General features: G+C 43.4%; 1 pseudogene; it reads right to left on the bottom strand.

Annotated features, from left to right (window-relative positions):
* Positions 1-6,695: 6,695 nt before the first annotated feature.
* On the bottom strand, positions 6,696-7,082 carry LOC144482181 (histone H2B pseudogene; annotated as a pseudogene).
* Between the last annotated feature and the right edge of the window lie 1,102 nt (positions 7,083-8,184).

Here is an 8,184-nt window from a genome sequence, read left to right as displayed (position 1 = left end):
TGGGAGTTACAAATAGTGTGACATGAACCCAATATCCCGGTTGAGGCCGTCCGCGTGTGTGCGGAACTTGGCTATCAGTTTCTGCTCAGCGACTCTGCGCTGTCGTGTGTCGCGAAGGCCGCCTTGGAGAACGCTTACCCGAATATCAGAGGCCGAATGTCCGTGACCGCTGAAGTGCTCCCCAACAGGAAGAGAACAGTCTTGCCTGGTGATTGTCGAGCGGTGTTCATTCATCCGTTGTCGCAGCGTCTGCATAGTTTCCCCAATGTACCATGCCTTGGGACATGTCCCGAGGCATGGTACATTGGGGAAACTTTGCAGACGCTGCTATTACGTTTTGAGCAACAGCAAAAATAATTCCTCAGCGGCTCCTTCAAAATGATTTGACATTTCCGCCCAGGATGCTGTAATTTTCTTCCGCTTCTCGCTCCTAGTTAACATTTGAATGAGCAACAGATCGCTGAAATGCCATTTACTCACACACGGACACAAGCTGTAAATGTTGCAAAGATATACAAGCCAAGGTTTTTCCCTTTCAGCCCGTTTCTCCCAAACAGCTGACACAGGCGTGATGATCCGAATGATCTTGAATTATTCACCATCACTCTATGATTGTCCGAATAGAAAAAAAGCTATTTTCTTCAATGAAAACAATCTAGTGAAGTTTAGACATATTAGCTGCACTATTTCTGATCTACAGGGCACCCTGCAGTAAGCCACCATGCTTATATGGGCAGCAGCGTCCTCCCTGTGACATGTACTATTGAGAAGGACAAGAATATCAGCACAGCGGACACAGCATCACGTTAAAAACAGAGTTAATCCTTATTTGGACAGAAATCACTATTTTTTTCTTAATTACTGGTTTAAAACATGAAATTCAGTTCCCAAAATCACCATAAACTGAGAAAGTGAAGTTTCCTTTCTTCAGGTTTGCACATTGCATACACATTGTATGAAATACTTTTTTCAGTCTCTCTGATTGTTCCCTTGATTCGCCTCTTCATAGCTGGACGGATTTTAACGTGTTCAGTTTACAACATATTTCACCCTTCTCGGCCTTACTTCAGGTCAAAACTGTGACCTGCGTGTCTCCTTTCTCCACGCACTGAATGTCTGCCTCTAACATATTGTGGTCACTCAGTGTTTGATGTTTATTTACTGTCAGATTATTAATTAATCCTGCTCCTGCCTCATTACTGAAATTCGTGGAACCTTTTGTCTTGTGCTTTCCAAAGCAAGGTGGAGGGCAGGAGTGATTAAGTAATAAAATAATTGGTGCTGCAAGGCAAAAGGGAGTGGGAAAGGAACAAGTAACAGCAAACAGAGATGTGTCTGAAGGAGGTGTGAATTGAAGAATGATGAACAACTGCCAGCTGAAAGCAAAATCAAGAGAAAATATAGATGAAAACCAAAAATCAAAATAAAATGGAATCAATTATGACGGTTACTATCATATTAGAAATACGGGCAGGAGTCAGGCCATTCAGCCCCTCAGTCCTGCACCATCATTCAAGAAGGGGAGGCGATGGTCTCGTGGTATCATCGCTAGACTATTAATCTGGAAACTCAGCTAATGTTCTGGGCACCCAGGTTCGAAACCCTCCACAGCAAATGGTAGAATTTGATTTCAATAAAAAGTAATTTGAAAATAAGAATCTAGTGATGGCGATGGAACCATTGTTGGAAAAATCCATCTAGTTCACTAATGTGCTTTAGGGCAGGAAATCTGATGAAATTACCTTGTGTGGCCTACATGTGACTTCAGAGCGACAGCAATGTGGTTGACTCGATACGTTGATGGGTAATAAATGCTGGCCAGTGATGCACACATCCTATGAATGGACCAAGGAAAAAGATCATAACTAAAATAATTGTGGCTGCAATTCGACTTTTCGAACTTTTGCAGCAACCATTCACTCCCTTGTATAATCTGTCTAATTTAGCCTAGAACATATTCAATGATCCAATCTCAACTGTTGTCTGGGGAAGGGAATTCCACTGACTAACTATCCTCTGAGATGAGATGAGAGTGACTGCCCTTGACATCAAAACAGGATTTGACCGAGTTCAGCATCAAGGATCCTCAGCGAAAGCAAAGTCGATGGGAATCATGGAAACCTCTCCACTGGTTAGAACTTCATCCAGCATAAAGCCAGATGGTTGTGGTGGTCAGTCATTTCATCGTCAGGAGACCATTTCCCGAGTTGGTCAAGTTACTGTCCCAGACCCTTCCACCATAAGGTCAGAATTGGAGATGCTCGCTGATGACTGTGCAATGTTTAGCACCATTCAGGACTCTTCAGTTACTGAAGTAGCCCATTCCCAAATGCAGCAAGAACTGGACAGTATCCAAGCTTGGGCTGAGATGTGGCAAATAACAATCACACCACACATGTACCAGACAAAGACCATTTCCAGCAAGAGAGAATCTAACCATTGTCCCTTGACCTTAAATGAAATTATATCAATATCTTTGTGATTACCTTCAATTGGATAAGCAATGTAATACAAGGGCTACAAGGCAGGTCAGAGACACAGAATCCCATGGTGAGTAACAAAGATCCTGACTGCCAAACACTGTTCACCATCTACCAGGCACAAATCAGGAGTATGATGGATTAATCTCCACTTGCCTGGGTTAATGCAGCACCAGCAACACTCAAGAGGTTTGACACCATCCCGGACAAAGCATCCCTCATGATTGACATCCCATCTGTAAACACACATGCCCTTGACCACTGACACACAGTGGCAGCAGTACTTACTACCTCCAAGATGAGCTACTGGAACTCACAAATGTTCCTTCAGTCGCATCTTTCAAACCAAAGAGCACTACCGTCTAGAGAAGGACAAGAACAGTTGACTCATGGAAACACCATTAAATGGACCTTCCCCTCCAAGTCACTTACCATTCTCACTTGGGAATATATCGCTGTTCCTTCATTGTGGCTGGATTCATTCTGTATCTGTCATTCTCTGGTGCAATATATGGGGAGCACTTCAGCGGTCACGGGCATTCGGCCTCTGATATTCGGGTAAGCGTTCTCCAAGGCGGCCTTCGCGACACACGACAGCGCAGAGTCGCGGAGCAGAAACTGATAGCCAGGTTCCGCACACACAAGGACGGCCTCAACCGGGATATTGGGTTTATGTCACACTATTTCACATAAATATTTCTGCTTTTTTCCTCCTGAGTCTTTATCATGCGATCCTAGAATCAGAATTTATGTCACACTATTTGTAACTCCCACAGTTGCGTGGACCTGCAGAGTTTCACTGGCTGTCTTGTCTGGAGACAATACACATCTTTTTAGCCTGTCTTGATGCTCTCTCCACTCCCATTGTTTTGTTTCTTAAAGACTGGATTAGTTGTAAGTATTCGCATTCCAACCATTATTCATGTAAATTGAGTCTGTGTCTTATAAGTTCTGTTTGTGAACAGAATTCCCACTCACCTGAAGAAGGGGCTCAGAGCCTCGAAAGCTTGTGTGGCTTTTGCTACCAAATAAACCTGTTGGACTTTAACCTGGTGTTGTTAAACTTCTTACTGCAATATATCTGTACCATATGCCATATGTATCTTGCATTTTTTGCTGCAGGATGCATGTTGCATCATTATTTGAACCTGTGTTTGGAACAGTAGTTGAGCAAGGGATTTTGTGCATCAGTTACTTTCTGATACTCCAAGTGAATTTGGGACTCATTCTGAATCTCTTAAGAATAGCATGTGTGAACATTCAAAATCTGAGCAGGAATAGACCACTCGAGTCTGCTCCTCCATTCTATAACATCATGGCTGATCTGATTTGAACATCGACTCCACACTCCTGCCTAACCTTAATACCTTTTACCTCTTTGCTTATCAACAATCTATCTACCTTTGGCTTAAAGACTCCATTTCAGTTAGTGTGTGTGTGTTTGTGTGTGTGACCATCAGTCAGCGCTATTGTATATGAATTTAAACACAATTCTGAATAGGAATCTTTCTGGTACCACACGAGTGCAGTATTCAGTATTTTCTGAAATTGTATGAGTTTGGCAGGCATTCTGATCTGCCACAAAGATGGAATATTAGGGTAGGATTTATGTTTCTCTCTCTGGTACCATACGTGATTTGGGGTTCATTCAGCATCTGAGTATATCTGCTGCTGTTTCTAAAGGGTGCAAATCATGTGTATTGGTCAGACTGTCATAATGTGTGTGAGTGTGGGATCATTCTGAATCTGTCACTGGTACTCAGTGTCTGGGATACTGCTATGTAAGTGTGATAATCAGATGTAACTTTCAGTCCCTGGTGCTGTGTGTGCAGCATGAGATTCATTCATCTAACACTGAGCACATGTTTGAGAATTATCGTGTGTATGTCAGAGTCTATGACTCAATGTGAGCATGGGATTCATCATGTAATCTTCAATCTATTTATAAGTTTGGATTCATTCTATATAAATTTCCAGCAAAACAACAGGCCACTGATGTGGTAGGTTTGAAGCAAACAATGTATGTGAATTTCGGCCCAACATTAAATCTGTGTCACTCTGAACACAATTGTAAAAGATAATGTATCCTTCAATCTGATACTGGATTGCTATGCAAGCTTCACTCAGGTTGTTCACACTGATTTGATCTGTGACACTCAGCCTGATTCTGAGGAAGAATTTTGACATGAATGTAAAAGGAAACTCAGTCTGGAATTCATGTAGTATCGTCCATCTGGCTCAGTGTGAGTGGGGAGTTAGGATTAGTTAATAAGCTATAGTTCAATTCAAAGTAATCAAATTGATGTTGTAACTTTAAGTTTCATAATCTGGGTGAGTTTTCAACTGGAATCTGAATTTGTATCTCAGGTTATACGAGCTCTCAGAATATCTCAATCTGAGAATGTATTTGAGATTAGGCTTTGTATCGAATGTATTTGTGAGGATACAAACTATGGGCCACTTTTAAACCCCTGATGTGGGTGGTATTTAACTCGAATCTCAGTGTACATTATTAAGGTGCATTGTGTAACTTTTAACCGAAAACCATTTGTCAGTTTGATCAGATATTGAATTTGGAGCTGTGGCTGCTCTATTGTGGGATTGACACAGTGATGATCCAATATTAGGTGAGAATTTGGACTGGGATTTATGGATCCCCCTATCAATGGCACTGAGTTTGATTTGATGTATTGGTATACAGTGAAAGGTATTGCTTCTTGCGTAAAACGGACGAATCATACCGTTCATAGAGTCGAGGGGAGAAGGAAAGGAGAGGGTGCAGACTGTAGTGTTAAAAATTCATTTACCAGGAGTGGGGTTCGAACCCACGCAGACATATGGCCATTGGATCTTAAGCCTTAACCACTCGGCCATTCTGGTACGAGAACTGGCTGTCAAATAGGCACATCATCTGTCTCTCCTGCTGTTTGGGTCTGTGGAATTGATCAGCTGTCTGTGTCTCTGAGCTGTCAGTGACAATGTACGGACTGTGTGTGAGAAGGAGTTGGCGACAATTTCCCCTGTAACTTGTGTGGAGGAAATATCACGTTTGTTTTGGATCTGTCAAATATTTGTCTGGGAAACAAAGTACATTTAATATCTCAAATCCAGATTCCGTCAGTTTAATCTCTATTAATAATCATTGTGAGCGGTTTGTGAGGCTGCAGCCAGACTCTAGCTCTGATTGGTCACTCACATTTCAATCACATTCCTAACCAATCGGGGTGACAGGTCGAAGAAATGGGAGGGTTTGATTGGTTCACATTTTCAAACTGGAAAAACGCGCCAATTTCAGTGCAGAAAAAAATAAAAAATAACGGAACGCCTGAATGTTCAGGAAACTATTTCAATCTCACACTTTATAATCTGTTTATTGTATTTTCCCTCACAGAATCCTGGCGCTATTGTAGGAACAGTTTGAATTTCTCAATCTCTTATCTATAACCCGCAGTAATCAGACCCCGTTCAGCAATTTAAAACGGAGCAAATCTTAGCTCAGTGAAAAAAGCAGAACCAAAGATATCACCAACCAACCCCTTCACACAGGCTTCACAGGGACAGAGGGAAACGGCTGATTTCTGATCCTATCCCCTGAAAGCGGCCGAGAATGTTACAATGGGAAGTGCGGAGAGAATCCCTGACTCTATCCCGCCGGTGGAACAAGGCAGCTTTGTCACCGGAGAAGGAGGAGGGCCTGGGGGAGACAGATCTGAAAAGCGCTGCAATGGACTCAGGTCCTGTGTGTGCAGAAATCTCAGTGATTCCGTCCTCTGGGAAAGCTGCGGAATAAACAGATCAGCCCGAGAATAACCTCTTCATTCCCGCCTTTACTCTGTTCCGGGAGCGGCTCCCAGATCGCCCGAGAAAAAAATAATAATTTAATTCAGAGTCGTGAAACTCTGAATATAGTTATAATCAAATTTAAATAATTACCTCCTGATATTTTTTCTGCCCATTGTCCGTGACGATCACCAGACTGGGATTTAAAATCTGCTCTCAGTTCAGTTTGATTGTCCCTTCAATGTGAAAGTGTGTGTGAGGGGTGGATATGAATTCCCATTCACAGCATTCCGGAAAGGGACAAATCTCTACCCTCCAGAAAGACATTTCTCATTCACTCAATAAGGGAAAAGATGGCGCAGCTTTTTCAGAGATTGTGGGTGGCTCTTAAAAGAGCCGTTGTGTTTGGGGTGTTTTTCAGTCCATGGGGGAGTTTTACTTGGAGCTGGTGTACTTGGTCACCGCCTTTGTCCCTTCCGACACGGCGTGCTTAGCCAGTTCTCCGGGCAGCAGCAGGCGCACGGCGGTCTGGATCTCCCGGGAGCTGATGGTGCTGCGCTTGTTGTAATGGGCCAGGCGGGAAGCCTCACCCGCGATGCGCTCGAAAATATCGTTCACGAACGAGTTCATGATGCTCATGGCTTTGGAGGAGATGCCGGTGTCGGGGTGAACCTGCTTCATCACTTTGTAGATGTAGATGGAGTAACTCTCCTTCCTCGACTTTCGTCGCTTCTTGCCGCCCTTTGTTCCCGGTTTCTTAATCACTTTCTTCGCTCCCTTCTTGGGAGCTGGTTTCGATGTTGGTTTCTTCTCATCAGCCATCTTCAATTTCACGCAGAAATAAAGCAAACCCCTTCCGAGCGCTGATTAAATAGACAGTCCCACAGAACTATGCTAATGAGGAATTGGGAAAGCAATGATTGTGATTGGACATTTTGAAAGTTATTACAGTCACTTATCAGGGATTCATTTGAGTGAATATGAAAACAGACCAATCTGATTGAGGTGTTTCCGCCAATCACAAGCCTCCTTACTAAATCAGGAAATACATTTTACAAAGAATCTCCAGCGCCAGTTTGTCAGTGTGTAAAGATCCACCGGGAAATGTCCCCTGACTGTGGGTGTGAGGGACCGTTCTCCACAGAGGGACTGTGCGGGAGTGTGGGATTCCTTCAGGAACTGTGAATCTCTGGTAAAGTGTGTGAGTGTGGGATTTACTCACTCTCTAACACAGTGTGTGTGTGGAATTTACTCACTCTCTGATACAGTGTGTGTGTGGGGGATTTACTCACTCTCTAACACTGTGTGTGTGTGGGATTTACTCACTCTCTGATACAGTGTGTGTGGGGGATTTACTCACTCTCTAACACTGTGTGTGTGGGATTTACTCACTCTCTGATACAGTGTGAGTGTGGGATTTACTCACTCTCTGATGCAGTGTGTGAATGTGGGATTTACTCACTCTCGGATACAGCGTGAGTGTGGGATTTACTCACTCTCTGATACAGTGTGAGTGTGGGATTTACTCACTCTCGGATACAGTGTGAGTGTGGGATTTACTCACTCTCGGATACAGCGTGAGTGTGGGATTTACTCACTCTCTGACACAGTGTGAGAGTGTGGGATTTACTCACTCTGATACAGTGTGTGAGTGTGGGATCTACTCACTCTCTGATACAGTGTGTGTGTGGGGGATTTACTCACTCTCTGATACAGTGTGTGTGTGTGTGTGGGATTTACTCACTCTCTGATACAGTGTGTGTGTGGGGGATTTACTCACTCTCTGATACAGTGTGTGTGTGTGTGGGATTTACTCACTCTGATACAGCGTGTGAGACCATAAGTTATCAGAGCAGAATTAGGCCACTCGAACCATCGAGTCTGGTCCGCCAATCATGACTGATATTTTTCTCTTTCCCATTCT

The sequence above is a fragment of the Mustelus asterias genome, unplaced genomic scaffold, assembly GCF_964213995.1.
Source record: "Mustelus asterias unplaced genomic scaffold, sMusAst1.hap1.1 HAP1_SCAFFOLD_35, whole genome shotgun sequence".
NCBI lineage: Eukaryota > Metazoa > Chordata > Chondrichthyes > Carcharhiniformes > Triakidae > Mustelus > Mustelus asterias.
Note: the sequence above shows the minus strand (reverse complement) of the source record. Positions and strands in the feature narration are given on the sequence as shown.